Source organism: Molossus molossus, unplaced genomic scaffold, assembly GCF_014108415.1.
Source record: "Molossus molossus isolate mMolMol1 unplaced genomic scaffold, mMolMol1.p scaffold_m16_p_26, whole genome shotgun sequence".
Taxonomy (NCBI): domain Eukaryota; kingdom Metazoa; phylum Chordata; class Mammalia; order Chiroptera; family Molossidae; genus Molossus; species Molossus molossus.
The window spans coordinates 1341965-1360005 of record NW_023425362.1 but is presented as its reverse complement, the minus strand read 5'-3'; positions in this window follow the sequence as shown (position 1 = coordinate 1360005).

The window sequence follows — 18041 nt, the reverse complement described above, 5'->3', positions numbered from 1 at the left end:
GCCTCTCCTGCTGTGTCCCAGCACCTCCTCCCTAGGGTGACCTCCATCTTCCACTCTTCCATCCACCTCTGGAGGGGCCAACCCAGCCTGCCCTCCCCCCAGGACAGCCCCTCAGGCACCCCTGCTCAGGGTGACCCAGCCCAGTGACCCCCCTGCTGCATGACTCTCCTCTGAGACCGAGCTCCTTCCCCCAATTCCATCTCACCTGGCAGAGGAAGGGAAGGCTCCCCGTGCCCTGGGCAGCTGGCCGAGGCCTGGCACAGTAACCAGCACCCGTGCCCGCCCTGGGCCTTGCTGAGCCGGGAGCTGTGGTCCGTGGGCCATCAGCCAGGGCTTCCCTGGATCGTTCAGAGCCTGCCCGGAGGTCACGCTCCCCTGACCTGCGACATAATCCACCTTCTTTGCTGGCGTGCACGGTCCACGCTGTCACGTGGCCTGACTGCGGGTGCCTTGGGCTCGGCTCCCCCACCCCTGTCCTCAGGCGCCCGATGGACGGGCTGCGGAGAGCCTGCACCTCGAGGGCCTTGCTCGGGGGGGCTGCTCAGGCGGGCAGCTGTTCAGGGTCATTATTCAGCCCTCTGATGAGGACAGCAAACAGGCTGTCCCTGCTGTCCCTCCGCTGCTTCTCAAGGGCATGCAGGGAGTGGGCCCCCTTGGGCGGCTCGAGGCTTCATTCAGGGGGGATGGGCAGGGCGGGAGCACACGCGGGCACTGGTGTCAGGATGTCTCCCCCACAGCCCGGCAGGGGCCATCTCTCGCTGTCTGCTCGGCTGCTGCTGAATCTCCGCCAGGCATTGTCCTGTGGGCGTGAACCTGGGGCACGCAGAGGTGGATGGCGGGACGGGGTGAGCGGGTGACCGCAGCAGGAGCTAGGCGGAGGGTGCAGAGGGGTCCCTGCAGAGCAGCGGTCCCTGAGGCGGCCTCCTTCCTGGTCCAGGGAGGGCACCCTGGCACACCCAGCCGAGTGAGCGGAGAGGCAGCCACTTCCTGGACTCCGGGGTCCCACACTGCATGAGCCCCCCCCGCCCCCCTGTGCAGAACAGCCCCGCCCGGCTCAGCGTCACCCCTGCGGCTCAGGGTTTCCGGCCTGTGGCGCTTGTTCCGTGGCTTCTGAAAACTGGCCCGAGAAGCGACAGAGGAAATAGGTTTGACATGGTCGCCGCCCTCAGCAGGCTCGGGGTGCAGGGGGACCCCGTGGGGGTGAGCAGCACGCGTGAACGCAGCAGCCGCCTCGTCCCGGAGAAGACGCCGTCTCTGCAGCCCGGAGCCGGCACTCGGACAGGGACGCGCTCGGGAAGCGACGGGGAAGCAGCCACGTGTCTGAGAGGAGAAGTCGGCGAGGACGACATACTTCATCGGAGAGCAAACTCCCGGGATGGGGAGGGCAGGCCGGCGGGGAAGTCAGTCCGAGAGGGACCGGAAGCACCGGAAGGCAGAGGCTGCCCCAAACCCAAGGGAAGGACTGTGGAACTGAAGGGTCCAGGTTTCCGTGCAACGCTCAGAAGGGAGCGCCCAGCCCTGGCAGGTTGGCTCCGCGGCTGGAACGTCGGCCTGCGGACCAGAGAGTCCCGGCGTCGGTTCCCGCTGGGGCACGTACCAAAAATAAATGAATAATAGTAAAAAAGAAGCACTCAGTCAGATAAATGGCGAAGACCGGCTCCAAACTCACACCTGTGGACTTTCGGAGCATCGGGATGAAAAGAAGCACTCGGGGTGCTCGGGGAGAAGACAGGAGCACGAAGACATCCCCTGGGAAAGACCCGAGTGAGGGTGAGGTCGGCGGTCTCGGCAGCAGCCCCGGGGGCTCGACTGCCCCGCGAGTCCTCGGGGTCTGAGGGGCGGCGACTCCCGCGAGTGTCTATACCTTGCTAAACTATCCAGCAAGGCTGAGGGCAGACATGCTCTTCTCACCTTCTTCAGGCCCCACAGAGGAAGAAGTGGTTCGCTGAACGGACGGCACAGCGAGGAAAGGGAGCCGCAGGGTCCAAACAGCAACACGGCCGACCAGGGAGAGGTGACGGGGACGGTGAGGGGAGACCTCGGCCGGCTGTGCTCTGACGGGCCGCGCGAGGGCGCTGGGAGGGACATCTCAGGGGGGAGAGCCCCCAGAACCCCCGCTGTGCCGACCACGTGGGAGCGAGGCCCTCGTTCCAGCGTCCCGGTGAGTGCGCCGCAGGCACGGAACAGAAATGGGGACGTGGGGACATGGGGACATGCAGCACCTCACGGGACACGCCCGGGAGCCCCGCGCGGAGGCTGTTTGGGGGTGACCGCGCTGCCGTCGGAACGCTGACTCGCCTGTGGGGCGATAACACGGAGACCCCGACGACAAGGTTGTCAGGGTCTGGAGGGAAGGGATAGGAAGTGAGGGAGTCACTTTCTGTAACAGGAAATCAACAGATATAACGTCGAAAGGAGAAAACGCCAAGGAAAGGCAGAGCGGGCTGTTTCACGGAAGGCGAGGAGGTGCGCCCGGGAGCCGGGCAGGGGGGCTTTGCCTCTGAGAGCGGGGGGGGGGGGGGCGCGGATGGGCCACGGCGGGGGCGGGCGGCGGAGGAGCACAGACGTGCAGACGGACAGAGCCCCGCTGCCTTCCTCAGGCCGCCTTGCAGACTTGGACCCAGGGGACCCCAGGAAGGGATGACGGTGGACCACCAGACTATCCCCCAGTCCTGAAGGAAAACAGTCTGTCTCCTCTGCAAATCATGGTACAATTATCGATCATCCTGAAGAAAGTCAGGACTGCCGAGGGGACTGCAACATCCCCGCCCCGTGCCCTGGGAGGTGCCCCTGCCCACGTGACTGCAGCGTCCCCGCCCGGTGCCCTGGGAGGTGCCCACCACTGACGTGGGACTGATGCTCTCCGAGGGCACCCTCCTGTCCTCCAGCCTCCAGGTCCTCCTGTGGTGCGTGACCTAGCCACACAGGGATGGGGCAGACACCCGAAGTCAGGGTGCCCGGGGACCACGCAAATCAGACGGACTCAGAGGCATCCCCGCCCGGCATTCCCCTCAGGCAGTGCTGGGACTCTGGGCGCTGCTTCAGAAGCTTCTGAGGGGGGTGGGTGAGGCCACAAGAGTGCCCCCAACATGTACACATGGCTGTACACATGCACATGCACGTCACCTATTTGCTTAAGTGCACACACTCACACGCATGCACACATATACGCAGATGCTCACACATGCACATGTACACACATTTACACAAATGCACACACCCACACACGAACACATATACACAGATGCTAACACATATATACATGCTCACGGGTGCACATGCCTGCACACATGTGCATGTGCTCCTGTGTGTACACATATTCACGTGTGTTTACATACATGAACGCATGCACGTGAGTACACACATGTACATGCAGTGCACAAAAGCTCACATGTGCACATGCAGAGATGCTCATGCATATGTGCTCAAAAGTGTGCTCACACATATACATGATAAACACGTACTACATGTACACACGTATGCTTACACATTTACACACATGCGCGCGCTCATCCACATGCTACACACAAACACGGCATATACACACAAACCCACACACCTCAACCACAGCAGCCCTCCCCTCCATGTGGAAGTTCGTGGGTGCATTGACTCTGGGAAGCCCCCGCTGTAACATTTTGCTTTCTGGAGATCAACAGCTTCATTTCCCGAAGCACAAGATTAAACAGGTTGATGTCTAGATGCAGGAAAATGGGGTCTCTCCGTGACCCCGAATGAACTGACAAAACCACACTGTACCCCACCGGGCAGCAAACACACCCCCTGCGAACGGGCTCACCTTCCGGGTCCTCTGGCGAATCTGCCTGCAGCTGGGCTTGTCCACGTGTCCACCGACTGTGATGTTCGCCCAGAGCGGGCCCGCACGCCGGGACACCCCCAGGATCTTGGAGGAGAAAGGGTGGCCAGAAGCGCAAAGGGTCCCGTGGTGCCGTGAAACCAGGGGGCAGGTGCGGCCAGGTGAGCCCACTTCACACGCCCCGGGGAGGGGAGCTGGGGTGGGGCGAAGTCAGGCCCTGGCCCAGGCTGACGCCGAGAACAGGCGCTGGCCCCACCCAGGACTTGGTGTTTCTGTCTGCCAGCGAGTGGGGGCTCTAGTTCTCCGGAACCTTGGGGAGCCTGTCCCTCACCTTGGGTGGTCAGTTCACAGCGGTGTCAGCTGTGAGGCAGGGGGCCCCCCGCATTCAGAGCGGCACGCTGTCTTCTGGGAGGTGGAGCGGGGCCACCACCATATGGAGTGGGAGGGATGGAGGCGCCAACCAAATATTTACCGCTGCCTGAGCAGGACGGGAGGCCAGGACCAGCGGCGTGCAAAGCCAGAGAGGCTCCCCTGTGCGGGCCGCAGGGAGGCCGTCTGTGGAGGCGGCTGCCTGCTGGGCTCTGGAGACGGCCGGCGGTGGGGGCCGGGAGGGGCCTGAGGAGGACGCCCCCTGGAGTCCCTCTGGCCGTGTCCAGGACTTGAGTTCCTCGGCCCAGCCGCTCAGCCTGGCCTCCGCCACCCGTGCCCCTGGGCTCCTGGGGGCCTGTGCCTGGCCACCTGCGCTGGGCCTCAGCTCCCAAATGGTGGCAGGAGGCATGGCCAGCTGTCTCCGCCAGGACCCGAATCTGCCTCTGTCCTCTCGTGGGCTCACTCAGCAAACCTCCCTGGGCCCGGCCGGCAGGTGCTCCCGGAGGCACGAGGAGACCCCCAAAACCATCCTGGTGGCACACGGAGCCTGGTCCCCAGGGGACTCCGGCACAGCGGGCCCACGGAGCCCGTTCCGGTGAGGACTGCTCGGGGAGGAGCTGCGCTGAGGGTCAGGTGGAAGGGACCTGGCTCCGTGGCTGCCAGCCCCCGGTGGCCCTGGGAGGGGAGGGAACAGAAGCCCCGAGCAAGGCCCTCCTGGGCCCGGCTTCACCTGCGGGCACGCACTGTCTCCGGCAGGCCCTCCTCACTGCCCCGTGAGTGACAGGCTCCGAGGTGACCGCTGTCAACGAGCACACCGCGGGCCTGTCCACCCCCACGGGAACAGCCCGGCCTCGGCAAGCGTGGTGGGACAGTCGGCCTGGCCCCTGGTCGCTCCAGCCCTCCTCTGGGCCCGGTGCGCCTGAGGAAGTGGCCCTTGTTGGCGCCTGCAGTTGAAATGGGAGGTGGTGAGACCCCGAGTGACCGGGCCGTTGCAAGGGCAGAGGGTCCCCCAGACACCGGGGCCACAGAGGGGACAGCAAGTCCTGCAGGAGCTCAGCTCGGGTCTCTGCAGGTGTGAGTGGCTTTGCAGACACCCGAGGAAGACACCCTGTTGACAAGGGCCGATACCCGAGGTCCCGGGAGGCCCAAGACGGGGAGGATGCCAGAGGGGACAGGACAGGACACGGGGGACTCAGGACGAGTGGGAGAGTCAACTTCGCAGGTGCGGGAGAGACCAGGGGTGAGGCTGCCCTGCCCTGTGTGTGCCTGAGTGTCAGCGACCCACATGTGAGCACCCACCCGGGGCAGTCCCCCGGCTCGGACCCAGGGCTGGGCATTCTGGTCCTTCCCCTGCAGAGAGTCCTTCAGTGACGGGCCCCTTGGGCGGACACGGTGGGTCCCCGCAATGGCGTCCCCCCGAGGCGCGGGGGTGGCGGCAGGCAGCCTGTGGGCAGTGCCCGGTGGGCTTCACCTGTGCGCACCTGGAGGGAAGGTCGCATCTAGTTTCCCTGCAGGAAACCAGCCATGTCACCGTCACACATTCTGAGCATCTTACAAAGATGAGCCGCGTCATGAACTTACGTCCACTGTGAACACCACGCGGAACCTGTTTTCTTCCCTGCACCTCAGACCCCGGCAGAGGTGACACAGCTCCGGCTACATGTCGGGGTGTCGGCAGGCGGCGCAGCCAGTCACTGGCTGGCACCCACTCCGGCGTGTGACTGCCCCTGCTCAGAGCAACAGACCCAGCTCTGCCCCCCACAGGGCGAGAGCAGAGGGAACTGGGCGCAGCGGTGCCCTGGGGGGTGGGCCCCCCAACAGCCTTCTCCTGGCACCGAGACGCGGCTCCCCTCACCCCGCCTCTCCTAAGGCATGGACGCTTCTCCAGAGAGCAGAGGCCGCGTCCAAGTGTGCCCTTTGGAGCTGGCGGGGAGGGGGACAACCTACGTCCGGGGACAGGAGTCCCCAGTGCGGGCTGCGTGGGGCCACGGGACCTGCCTGCACCCCTGGTCCGCGCTCCTTGGGGTTCTGTGTACACATGGGGCAGCTGGGGCTGGTGTCTGTGGGGTGATGGAAGTGGAGTGTGTGAAGCCGAGACCAGACCCCCAGTCCTTCTCCAGGACCGGTTCTGGGGACCCCTCGCCCTGTTGCAGTGCAGGGGCCCGCTGGGGAGGACGGGGCTCTGCCACACCAGGTCCCCAGGCCCTGCCTCTCCCCTTGGTGCTCTCAGGACCCCGTCCTGCACTGTCCCCTTGTTCGCACACGGGTGCAGGCGGAGCGGCGGCCCAGCGCAGAAGGCAGCCTTCAATAAAAACACCACCGCGAAGAAAACGTGAGTTATCCCGCGAACGTATTTGCACGTCCTCACCTGGCGTGTAAATCCGTGTAGCTCTTAATAATCTCCTTGTCGGGCTAGCATCGGTACACATGGGATATTGATTTTTTTCTCCACAAGTGTAAAAAATATGCGTTTTATTTGCTCTTTAAGAAAATCCCCAGCACCCACAGGTGGCTGGCGGACAACCCACACGGGAGTGTCCAGGGAAAATAAATCCCACGGCCGTGTTACGGGGGCTCCCCGGGCCCCGCCGGAGCTCTGGGCTCTGCTGCGTCCTGAGCGGCCGGGAGGAGCACCCTACGAGGGCTTCGGGGAGCAGGGCTGGTCCTCACTGTGGGGGTGATGCTGGGACCACTCTGCACACCTCTGTCTCCGGGGGTCCCTGGGGCCCGGGAAACCTGGGCTGCCGCCCATGGCCTGCCTCCACCCCTGGGGTTGTCTGGGTTCTGCGGGGTGCTGGCTGCACCCAGATGTGAGGACGTACGGCAGCCCAGGTGCCCTGCCCGGGGTCCCCTGCAGGGCGGGAGTCTTGAAGCCTCTATTCTGGGCCACCCCCATCTGCCTCCCCGGGGACCCCCAGCAGGTTCTCACGTCCTGTTGACTCGGCCTTCGAACGCCACTCGGATCCCGATGGGAGCTGTCCACCTGAAGAGCCATCGGCCAGCTAACCAAGACAGCGACGCGAAACAGAGCACGGTCCCTGCTGGCTGTGCACCCCGCCCCCGCCCTCCTGACCCCAGGCTCCTGCGGCTCCTTCTCCCCCAGATCCAGCCCATGGAGATCACAGCCGGTCCCTCTCCCTCCATGTCTCCATCGGCTCTCGGGGGCTCATCGGCTCTGAGTCCCCTCCATCCCCCTCCTGCCCTCCCGGCCGAGCCACCCTCATCCGTCCGAAGGAGGGGCTGCCCTGCCCCTGCCGTGAGGTCCCCCTCTGCCTCCCATTGTCGTCCTGAGGAGCAGCAGTGTGAGGCGCGCCCTCGAGGGCCAGGATGGGGAACGCACCCCCGTGGGTGTAACAAAGCGAGCACCGGGCGGGCCGGCGCCTCATCTGACTGCCACCCTCCAGGGTGGAGGTTGTCATGAAGCCTGTGTTCAGATGAGTCTCAGACGGGACCCACGATGGTGGCGGGAGGTCAGCCCAGTGCTGGGCACCGGCCAGCCTCTGCCCCTGGGCTCCACCCACCCAGCCTCCTGCGGCCCAGGGGCCGCTCTGTCTGTGCTGCAGGAGCAGGAATGAATCACTAACGTGCACCTCACCCCTCGGGGTCACGGAGCCCAGGACAGAGCCAGCTCCTCCGTGTCCCTGTGTCCTTCACGGCTCCACGGGTGACGCATGGGAGACCGTGGGGGAAGGACAGAGGCGTCTGTGCTTACGAAGGGCTGAGCCTGTGCCTGGGCGCTGTCCCCAACCAGACCTCTGCACACTGCCCGGAGGGACCCCAGGGGCGGCTGAGCGGCAGGGCAGACGGCCGCACGGGTGGGGACCGGGGAGCCGGCGGCTCCCGGCTGGGCTGGTCCCTGGGTCCCCAGGCTCTGCCTGTAGGGCCTTCGACTCCTCAGAGGAGTCAGCGTGTTGCTGCTCTGTCGTCCCCGCTGGTCTTCGACGTCCTGGGGAAGACAGACGGAGTGAGCGTCCCCGTGTTCGGGGTGGGCTCCCCTCCCTCCCGGGCCCTCAGTGGGCAGGCAGAGGGCAGCCCAAGTAGTCGCGAGGTCTTTGATGTGAATGTCCGGGCACCCCACATGCACACACCCCCAGAATGTGAGCCCGCGGTTGCGGGCGGACTCAGGAGCGCGCTCACATCAGCCGTGACGGAGGACCACGCCGGCTGTTTCTCCGTCCAGTGGTGGGTGAGCCCCTGGCCAAAGTGCCAGCCTCGGCACCCCGCACGCTGCACCAACCCCGCGGGCCACAAGCTGCGGTGGCTGTTTAAGCTCACGTGATGTGACTGGAGTAGAAGCAGGAATTCCTCACTGGCCACATTCTGAGTGCTCAACCGTCCTGTGAGGCCGGTGGCTCCCACGGTGCAAACACGAGGCAGCCGCCCTCACAGATGGGTGCTGGGGGCAGGGCTGGGCAGGGGCAGGGGCTGGACAGGGGCTGGGGGCAGGGGCTGGGCAGGGCTGGGCAGGGGCAGGGGCTGGACAGGGGCTGGGGGCAGGGGCTGGGCAGGGCTGGGCAGGGGCAGGGGCTGGGCAGGGGCTGGGGCTGGACAGGGGCTGGGGGCAGGGCTGGGCAGGGCTGGGCAGGGGCTGGGCTGGGCAGGGGCTGGGGCTGGGCAGGGGCTGGGGGCAGGGCTGGGCAGGGCAGGGGCGGGGCTGGGCAGGGGCAGGGGCTGGGCAGGGGCTGGGCAGGGGCAGGGGCAGGGGCTGGGCAGGGGCAGGGGCTGGACAGGGGCTGGGGGCAGGGGCTGGGCAGGGCTGGGCAGGGGCAGGGGCTGGGCAGGGGCTGGGGCTGGACAGGGGCTGGGGGCAGGGCTGGGCAGGGGCAGGGGCAGGGGCTGGGCAGGGGCAGGGGCAGGGCAGGGGCAGGGGCAGGGCAGGGGCAGGGGCTGGACAGGGGCTGGACAGGGGCAGGGGCAGGGGCAGGGCTGGGCAGGGGCAGGGGCAGGGGCTGGGCAGGGGCTGGACAGGGGCAGGGGCAGGGCAGGGGCAGGGGCTGGGCAGGGGCAGGGGCTGGGCAGGGGCTGGGCAGGGGCAGGGGCTGGGCAGGGGCTGGGCAGGGCTGGGCAGGGGCAGGGCTGGGCAGGGGCAGGGGCTGGGGCTGGGCAGGGGCAGGGGCTGGGCAGGGGCTGGGCAGGGGCAGGGGCTGGGCAGGGGCTGGGCAGGGCTGGGCAGGGGCAGGGCTGGGCAGGGGCTGGGCAGGGGCAGGGCCCTGCTGGAAGTATGCTCCAGGGGCCAGCGGCCACCTGCTCTGTGATGCTGCCCGTGGGCGCCCTGAACCGTGTCCAGAGCTGGGCTGCTCTGGCCTTGTCCCAGCTCCACAGGCCTCCCGGAGTCACTCCTGAAAGGAGATGCTAGAGTCTGTTTCTTTTCAGCATTTTTTAAAAATAATTTTTTTTATTGATGTTAGAGAGAGAGCCGGGGGGCAGGGTCCCCTGACTGAGAGCTTCCTTCCTGCCTGCCCCAGGGACCCACCGCCGAGCCCCTCTGGACAGCCTCGGTCACACCTGCCTTTGCCCTCTGCCCGTCCTCTCTGAGTCCCACACAGGGCTTGCTCGGACACCTCCTCCTGGAAGCCCGCCTGGAAGCTGAGGGAAAGGGCCGGCACAGTCTAAGCACAGGCTGTGCAGTGTGGGTGTTATAGTAGCCGTCCCACATCGCAGAGAGGAAAGAGCTGTGGTTGTGAGGCGGCCTGAGGTCAGCTGGGAGGGCAGGGTGGCCGTCACCCTCGGGAGTGTCTGGCTCACAGGCTGCACGGTGCCCCTGCTGTGACGCGTCAGCTGAGCAGGTTCTGGGACGGGAGGGGCGAGGGCTGCTCCACCTGGTGAGCTGGTCAGGGCTCAGGGCCGCTCCGCGCGGGACGGACCCGCTGGGGGTCCCCGGTCCTGTCTGACTTCCCGGGGTCCAGGACGGGAACAGACCCGCTGTGGGGTCCCCGGTCCTGTCTGACTTCCCGGGGTCCAGGACGGGAACAGACCCGCTGTGGGGTCCCCGGTCCTGTCTGACTTCCCAGGGTCCAGGACGGGAACAGACCCACTGTGGGGTCCCCCGTTTGACTTCCCAGGGTTCAGGACGGGAACAGACCCACTGTGGGGTCCCCCGTTTGACTTCCCAGGGTTCAGGGCCGCTCCGGGATGGGAACTGACCCGCTGTGGGGTCCCCGGTCCTGTCTGACTTCCCGGGGTCCAGGATGGGAACAGACCTGCTGTGGGGTCCCCCGTTTGACTTCCCAGGGTTCAGGGCAGCTCCGGGACAGGAACTGACCTGATGTGGGGTCCCCAGTCCTGTCTGACTTCCCGGGGTCCAGGACGAGAACAGACCCACTGGGGGTCCCCTGTCCTGTCTGACTTCCCGGGGTCCAGGACGGGAACAGACCCGCTGTGGGGTCCCCGGTCCTGTCTGACTTCCCGGGGTCCAGGACGAGAACAGACCCACTGGGGGTCCCCTGTCCTGTCTGACTTCCTGGGGTCCAGGACGGGAACAGACCCGCTGTGGGGTCCCCGGTCCTGTCTGACTTCCCGGGGTTCAGGACGGGAACAGACCCACTGGGGGTCTCCTGTCCTGTCTGACTTCCCGGGGTCCAGGACGGGAACAGACCCGCTGTGGGGTCCCCGGTCCTGTGTGACTTCCCGGGGTCCAGTCGGCGGTCCTGTCTCCTGGTGCGGAGGCAGCCGTGGGGACTGTTTCCTTGCTCTCCTGACAGGCAGAGATTGTTTGGATTATGAGTATCAGCTCGGGGGTGACAGGTGACAGGCGTCTCAGTGCCGACCTTGTTCAGAAAGGGAACCAAAATAGAAAGTTCAATACGCTCTATTTTAACTGACAGTTAAAAACTCAATAAATCTCCCCCTTGCCAGACACCTGTATGTAATCAAGGGAACAATCACCTCGGATTTCCTGCGACAGGTGGCTGCCTGGTGTAAAGCCATCGGCCCTGGGGGACCTGGTGCTCCCGCTCGGAACGGCCCTTCAGTCGGCCCTTCTGACAAAGCAGAAGTAACGCAGAGGTGGGGGTAAGAGCTGCATCCTCGGCCCCCAGACACGAGACGGTCCTGTTCCGGACGCCGACGGCGAGCAGCCCGCTGGGAGGCAACCTGTCTCCCCACACGTGCCCCAGTGTGGGCTGGGGCCACTGAAAGACACAGGGCGGACGTCCATGGTATTCAAGACGATACATATGACAGGAAATAAGAAATGGTATGAAGAGAAGAAAGGACATGCCACCGAGGCAAACGCTCGAGTGGTCGCCCAGGCCGGGAACCATTATTTCTTCATAAGCAATAAAACGCTGGTACTAAGCGGAGGCCGCACGGCGGAGGAGACACACCATGGGCGGGGCAGCGAGGGAGCGCAGCAAAGGGCACTGCCCCAAAAAGCAACACCACCAAACAGATGACAAACAACCCGCAGAAATCGGGCAGAAGCCGCCAACCCTTCCCAGAGGCTGATGACGAAACCCTGCGGGTGACGGGCTCGCAGTCATCAGAGGAGCCGTGGACCCAGGAGCCGTGGACAGAGGAGCCGTGGACAGAGGAGCCATGGACAGAGGAGCTGTAGACCCAGGAGCCGTAGACCCAGGAGCAGTGGACCCAGGAGCAGTGGACCCAGGAGCCGTGGACCCAGGAGCCGTGGACCTAGGAGCCGTGGACCCAGGAGCAGTGGACAGAGGAGCTGTGGACCCAGGAGCAGTGGACCCAGGAGCAGTGGACCCAGGAGCCGTAGACCCAGGAGCCGTAGACCCAGGAGCCGTGGACAGAGGAGCCGTAGACCCAGGAGCCGTGGACCCAGGAGCCATAGACCCAGGAGCTATGGACAGAGGAGCTGTGGACCCAGGAGCCGTAGACCCAGGAGCTGTGGACAGAGGAGCTGTGGACAGAGGACCCGTGGACAGAGGAGCCATGGACAGAGGAGACGTGGACCCACGATGTTGCAGTGACGGCAGCTTCTGCCTCCCTACAGCCCGCGTCCACCGCGAGAACAGCCACCCAGGCTCTGGGGAGAGGGATTCGCAGGTGCCCGGGGGAGGGTACCGGTCAGTGTGGGAGCCCACGGCAGTGTCCCCTGGGTGGTTTATTCCCATGAACGAACACCTGAGTCAGTTATGATGAAGGAAGGAGACCCGCAGCATCAGTCACGACGCCCAGAGACAAAATGCAATAAAAAGCAGGAGGCAAGAGGTGTGGCCAAGTGACACATGGTGTGTTCGGAATATAAAACTATAAACACAGAATGAAATGTGTAATGGACACAGAGATACAGATTTGTGGAAACATTTTAGAACTGCCCAGGGCTCTCTACTGAGTCAGGAGGTTGGCTGCCCCCTGTGGGCGGGAGGGACGCGCCAGAGGGGGATCCCACAGCCCAGTGGCTTCTCCGGGACCTTCCCCTGTGACAGTCACCCACAAAGGGCTCTGGTCTTGTTTATAAGGAACCAGGGAGCATGAGTGGTTGCCCTGTGCTGCTCTGAGACCCGTGTACATGCCTGCAGATGATCCTCCACTCCATCTGGGGGCGCCGTGTGACTGAGGGCAAGTCCAGGCTTTCCAGGGTGTGTTTCATTAGTTCAGGCCAGAAACCAGCCACACCAGTGAGCCCCACTGTGCACGTCTGGGGAGCCCGTGGCTGGTGAGCCCCACTGGGCATGTCTGGGGAGCCTGGGGGCCACAGGGCCACCTGCCCCTGGAGCCTCAGGCTGGATGCCACTGAAGGAAAGTCTGGAGAGGCCACCCCGGCTGGTGTCCCTACTGTGCTCTCGCCTGAGGAAAATGACTACCCCTTTCCTGCACCGCAGTCCGGAAAGAAAGGGCCCTGTGGTCCTTCAGGGCAGGGAGCCCTGCTCCCCCAGCCCGGTGGGCGCTTCCTGCGATGATGAGGACATGCCAGGCATGGCCAGGCTTGGAGTCTGGAGGGGGTGCCCGGCAGTGGAAGGGTCTGGGGCAGCATGCGTGGGGTGACCAGAGCCAACTGCGGGTCCTGCCGCCCACTCGGGCCAAGGCTGTGGGGCCTGTGTCCAGCGGGCTCCACCCAAGGCAGAAGGGGCTGGAAGGGGGGACTGGGGAGCAAGGTGGGTTCTCAGCAAGGGGAGTGTCTGGGAAGTAGGACCCCCAAAGGCGTAAAGGCAGAGCCCCCCCCCCAGGTCACTCTGGACTGTTGCAGCCCCGCAGCCTGCTGTGACCACAGAACTGGCGTGGGCCCCGGCACAGGACCTCACCCACACGCAACCAAATGGCCCAGGGGCTAAAGCCATGCGTTCCCGGCTCGCCTGGCCATGGGCCTCCATCCACACTCCGCCTGCAGGGCCCACGCGTCTGGGGGAGCACTGCCTCATTCAGGGGGAACCCATGCTCCGGTTTCCGAAGTGACCAGCCCTCCGAGCCTCCCGGGCAGCACCGGGCTTGCAGGACGGGGCTGAGTTCACAGCTGACACTGGGCGTCCCCGCAGCCCCAGGCAGCCCCTCCCGTCTGCGGCACCTGGTGGAATGGCCTTCAGTACCTCCCTCCACCCGTGACGCCCCGATCCTACGGTTCTGGGGATGTCGGGAGAAACCAGGGGAGCTGGTGACCGGCGGCACGTTTCAAGGTATTTTCTGATTTCTTGGAATTTCTTTACTCTGAATTTTATCTCTTTAATTTTATAATTCATCATTTTACGTATTTGTCCTGAGAATTTCAGATAAACTACAACACAGCCGCACGTGTCCTTGCCAGGGGTCGGGGCCGGGTCCCCGTTGCCGGCTCTCCGGCTGTGGGGCAGCGGCGGCTGGGTGAGCCCCGGCCCTGCCTCCTCGTGGCTCCTGGACTTGGGACGGTCACTCTGCCTGTCTGGCTCTGATCTGGACGTGCAGTGACCTGCCACTGACCTGGCCGGGTCTGTGAGGGTGACAGTTACAGCTTGGCGCTGGCGCTGCCGGGGGGCTGTGACGTGGACGAGCACGGGGGGCTCTCCCCTCTGAGCTGTGAGGCAGCCGCGTGTGCCCAGGTCCCCTTCGGGCCCAGCCCAGCGCTGCTGGCCCAGTGCTTTGTCCAAAGGCCCCACGGTGCTCACAAGTGACAGGTGCTCACAGGTCATAGGTGAGCTTTCCCTGCCTGCTCCTGGGAGCTGGGTCCATGCTGAGCCTCCTCGTCCAGGCGCAGACCCTGCACCCAGCAGAGACCCCCGGGAACTTGCGGTTATTCACTGCGAAGTCACGGGTTTCCACCGTGTGGCCCGTGACCAGGTGGGGTGCCCACGGCTCCCCAGGCTCAGTGTAGTCGGGGTCCTTCATTGCGCCCCTTCTCACACCTGCTGTTCCTTAACCATGCTCCCCGCGTGTGACCCTCCCTGGCCCTCCCCGCACCAGCTCGCCCTCCAGACCCCTCACAGGGCCGTCCAGCCTGGGGGAACTCTGTAACCAGCCCGGGAAGGTGCGCGGCCCCGCCCCAGCCGGCTGCATAGCTTCACGGCCGCTGGCGGCGGAAGGAACTCCCAAGCCCGGAGCTGCCTTCAGAACAGAGGAGTCAAAGGTCAGACTTGTTTGTTTACTTATTACGGGATTCTTTATTTAAAAACTGTCTTATTATGGGATTTCGAGCAACTTGAAATTAGGTTATAATTTTGTTGTTGGTTTGCATTGACCCCTCGTTCATGCAGCAAGAATTGTGGCCAGGAGCCGCCGCCGTCGGCGCGAGGGCCGCAGTCCAACAGCACGCAGTGTGCGGCGGGTGAGCCACGGCAGACGGGTTCCGACGCCCGCACCCCCAGAGCCTCTCGGGTAAGACCGGTGACACCGAGCGTGTGGGGCTTCCACAACCTGGGAGCCTTGAGCGGAGCTGCGCACCCCGAAACCTCAAGGGGCAGGGGCTGCGCAGTAGGGACTGAGCAGCGAGCGGGCAAAGCGGCCCACCTCACGGGCTCATTCCCTCGTCACTCAGGCCTCCACAGCCCTGCTCAAGGTCCCCGAGTGTCGCCAAGCGCCAGGCCCGGGCAGAGCAGAGGAGCCCTGGTCAGGGTGACAGAGGGCGGTCACGTGGGGGTGCCACAAGGTGGTCATGTGGGGGTACCACGAGGCGGTCATGCGGGGGTGCCATGAGGCGGTCATGTGGCGGTCATGTGGGGGTGCCACGAGGCAGTCACGTGGGGGTGCCATGAGGCGGTCATGCGGGGGTGCCACGAGGCGGTCATGTGGCAGTCATGTGGAGGTGCCACGAGGCAGTCACGTGGGGGTGCCATGAGGCAGTCATGCAGGGTGCCACGAGGCGGTCATGTGGCAGTCACGTGGGGGTGCCATGAGGCGGTCACGCGGGGGTGCCATGAGGCGGTCATGTGGCGGTCATGTGGAGGTGCCACGAGGCAGTCACATGGGGGTGCCACGAGGCAGTCATGCAGGGTGCCACGAGGCGGTCGTGTGGCAGTCACGTGGGGTGCCACGAGGCGGCCATGTGGCAGTCACGTGGGGGTGCCACGAGGCAGTCACGTGGGGGTGCCACGAGGTGCCATGTGAAAAGCCTGCAGGGAGGTCCTGAGCAGGCACGTGGCTGCCGTCTGAGCGCTGGGTGAGAGGACCCTGCCTCTGCACCCGTCCTGCCCGGGGCCACCCTGGACCAGGCCTGAGTGGGGTCCCTCCACCTTCTCATGCCATGCAAACGTGGAAAGGGTCCCCTGACGCCTGTGTCTGAGCCCCTCCTTCTAAGCGGAAGGAGGGAAGGTCAAAGGGAGGAGCCGACCGGTCTGTGCCCTCTGGAAGCTTCTCTCTGAGGTTCAGAGACACCTGCTACATCCCAGAGAGCGTGGGCCACCCAGCTGGGGGACAAGGGGGCCACTTCCAGCTTCCCACCCACCTCCAATTGCCTGCTTGATGGAGTGAAATTCAGAAGAACAAGGAGACCATCCAACCATCTGATCACCTCGCTCAGGTGCACACGTCAGTCTGCCTGGTGAGGTCGCTGATGTCACGGAGGTGGAATGTGCCCAAATGACCCTACATCGGGGGCTCCGACCCAAGCCGGGGGCTCCGGAGGCCTCCTCTGGAGACTGTGCCACTGGGCTTTCTGAGGCAGCTGCAGCCACCCGACTGCCGTGCTCCCCGCGAGCCGGACCCCGGGCGGGACGGGCTGGGGGAGGCCTGCCTGTGCTCAGAGCAAAGCCCAGCTCCCACCAGCCTGACGGGGGGCCTCGCTCATTTCAGGGCTCTGGTCTTTGCTTTTGAAGTTGGTTTTGGATGAAGAGGACAGAGCACCTGGCAGCAAAGGGCAGCTGACGGCGTCGTGGGACCGCGGCACTCTGACGGGCAGACTGCTCTGGGCGGTCACAGCGAAGTGCCCGAGGAGGGACGTTTGAGAAGGTGTCTGCAGAGCCCTCGGTCTGCTGGGAGGTAGGAGAGCTCTTCCCGGAGCTTGCGTTTCCGTTCCACACGGAGGGCGTGAGGGTGAGAGCAGCCGACGGGCAGGGCCCCTGAGGACGTGGGGGCCAGAGGGCCTGGGGGCTGAGGGCCTGGGGGGCTGAGGGCCTGGGGGCTGAGGGCCTGGGGGCTGAGGACCGGGGAGGGGCTGAGGGCCTGGGGGCTGAGGGCCTGGGGGCTGAGGGCCTGGGGGACTGAGGGCCTGGGGGCTGAGGGCCTGGGGGCTGAGGGCTTGGGGGCTGAGGGCCTGGGGGCTGAGGACCTGGGGGCTGAGGGCCTGGGGGCTGAAGCTGATACCTGAGCAGGTGTTTTTAAGGAGCAAATGCACCTTCCAATCCTCCAGCTTGAAGGAGGTGATGTAACAGGAGCCCCGTTTACGGGGGGGGCATGCGAATGTCCAGGTGAGAGTGTCTCAGGGTACACAGGAGTTAGGAGAGACACCCAAACATTGAAGCATCAACACAGAGGGGTGGCTGCAGGACAGAGGACCCTGCAGAGGCCAGTGCGGCCATGAGTGGGGAGACGAGAGCTGCTCAGATCATACACACCCTCACACATAAGCACACACCCTCACACACAAGCACACACCCTCACACACATGCACACACCCTCACACACAAGCACACACCCTCACACACATGCACACACCCTCACACACAAGCACATACCCTCACACACATGCACACACCCTCACACACAAGCACACACCCTCACACACAAGCACACACCCTCACACACATGCACACACCCTCACACACAAGCACATACCCTCACACACAAGCACACACCCTCACACACATGCACATACCCTCACACACAAGCACACACCCTCACACACATGCACACACCCTCACACACAAACACACACCCTCACACACAAGCACACACCCTCACACACAAGCACACACCCTCACACACAAGCACACACCCTCACACACAAGCACACACCCTCACACACAAGCACACACCCTCACACACAAGCACACACTCACACACAAGCACACACCCTCACACACATGCACACACCCTCACACACAAGCACACACCCTCACACACAAGCACACACCCTCACACACATGCACACACCCTCACACACAAGCACACACCCTCACACACAAGCACACACCCTCACACACATGAACACACCCTCACACACAAGCACACACCCTCACACACAAGCACACACCCTCACACACATGCACACATCCTCACACAGTGTACACACTCACACATGCACTCACACAAGTGCACACACTTACATACATGCACACACTCACATATATTTATGTGCATTCACATGTACACACATGCACACACACACCATTTCAGGATTTTATCAGTAAATAGGCCTTAGAAAAGGCTCTTCCCTGTTTCCGTCCCCCCGGAGCAGCCCTTTGTCCCCCAGCGCCCACCCAAAGACCCCAGATGACACAGTGCAGACCCCTGGCCTCTGGCCCAGCACCTCCCCTTCACGCTCCGACAC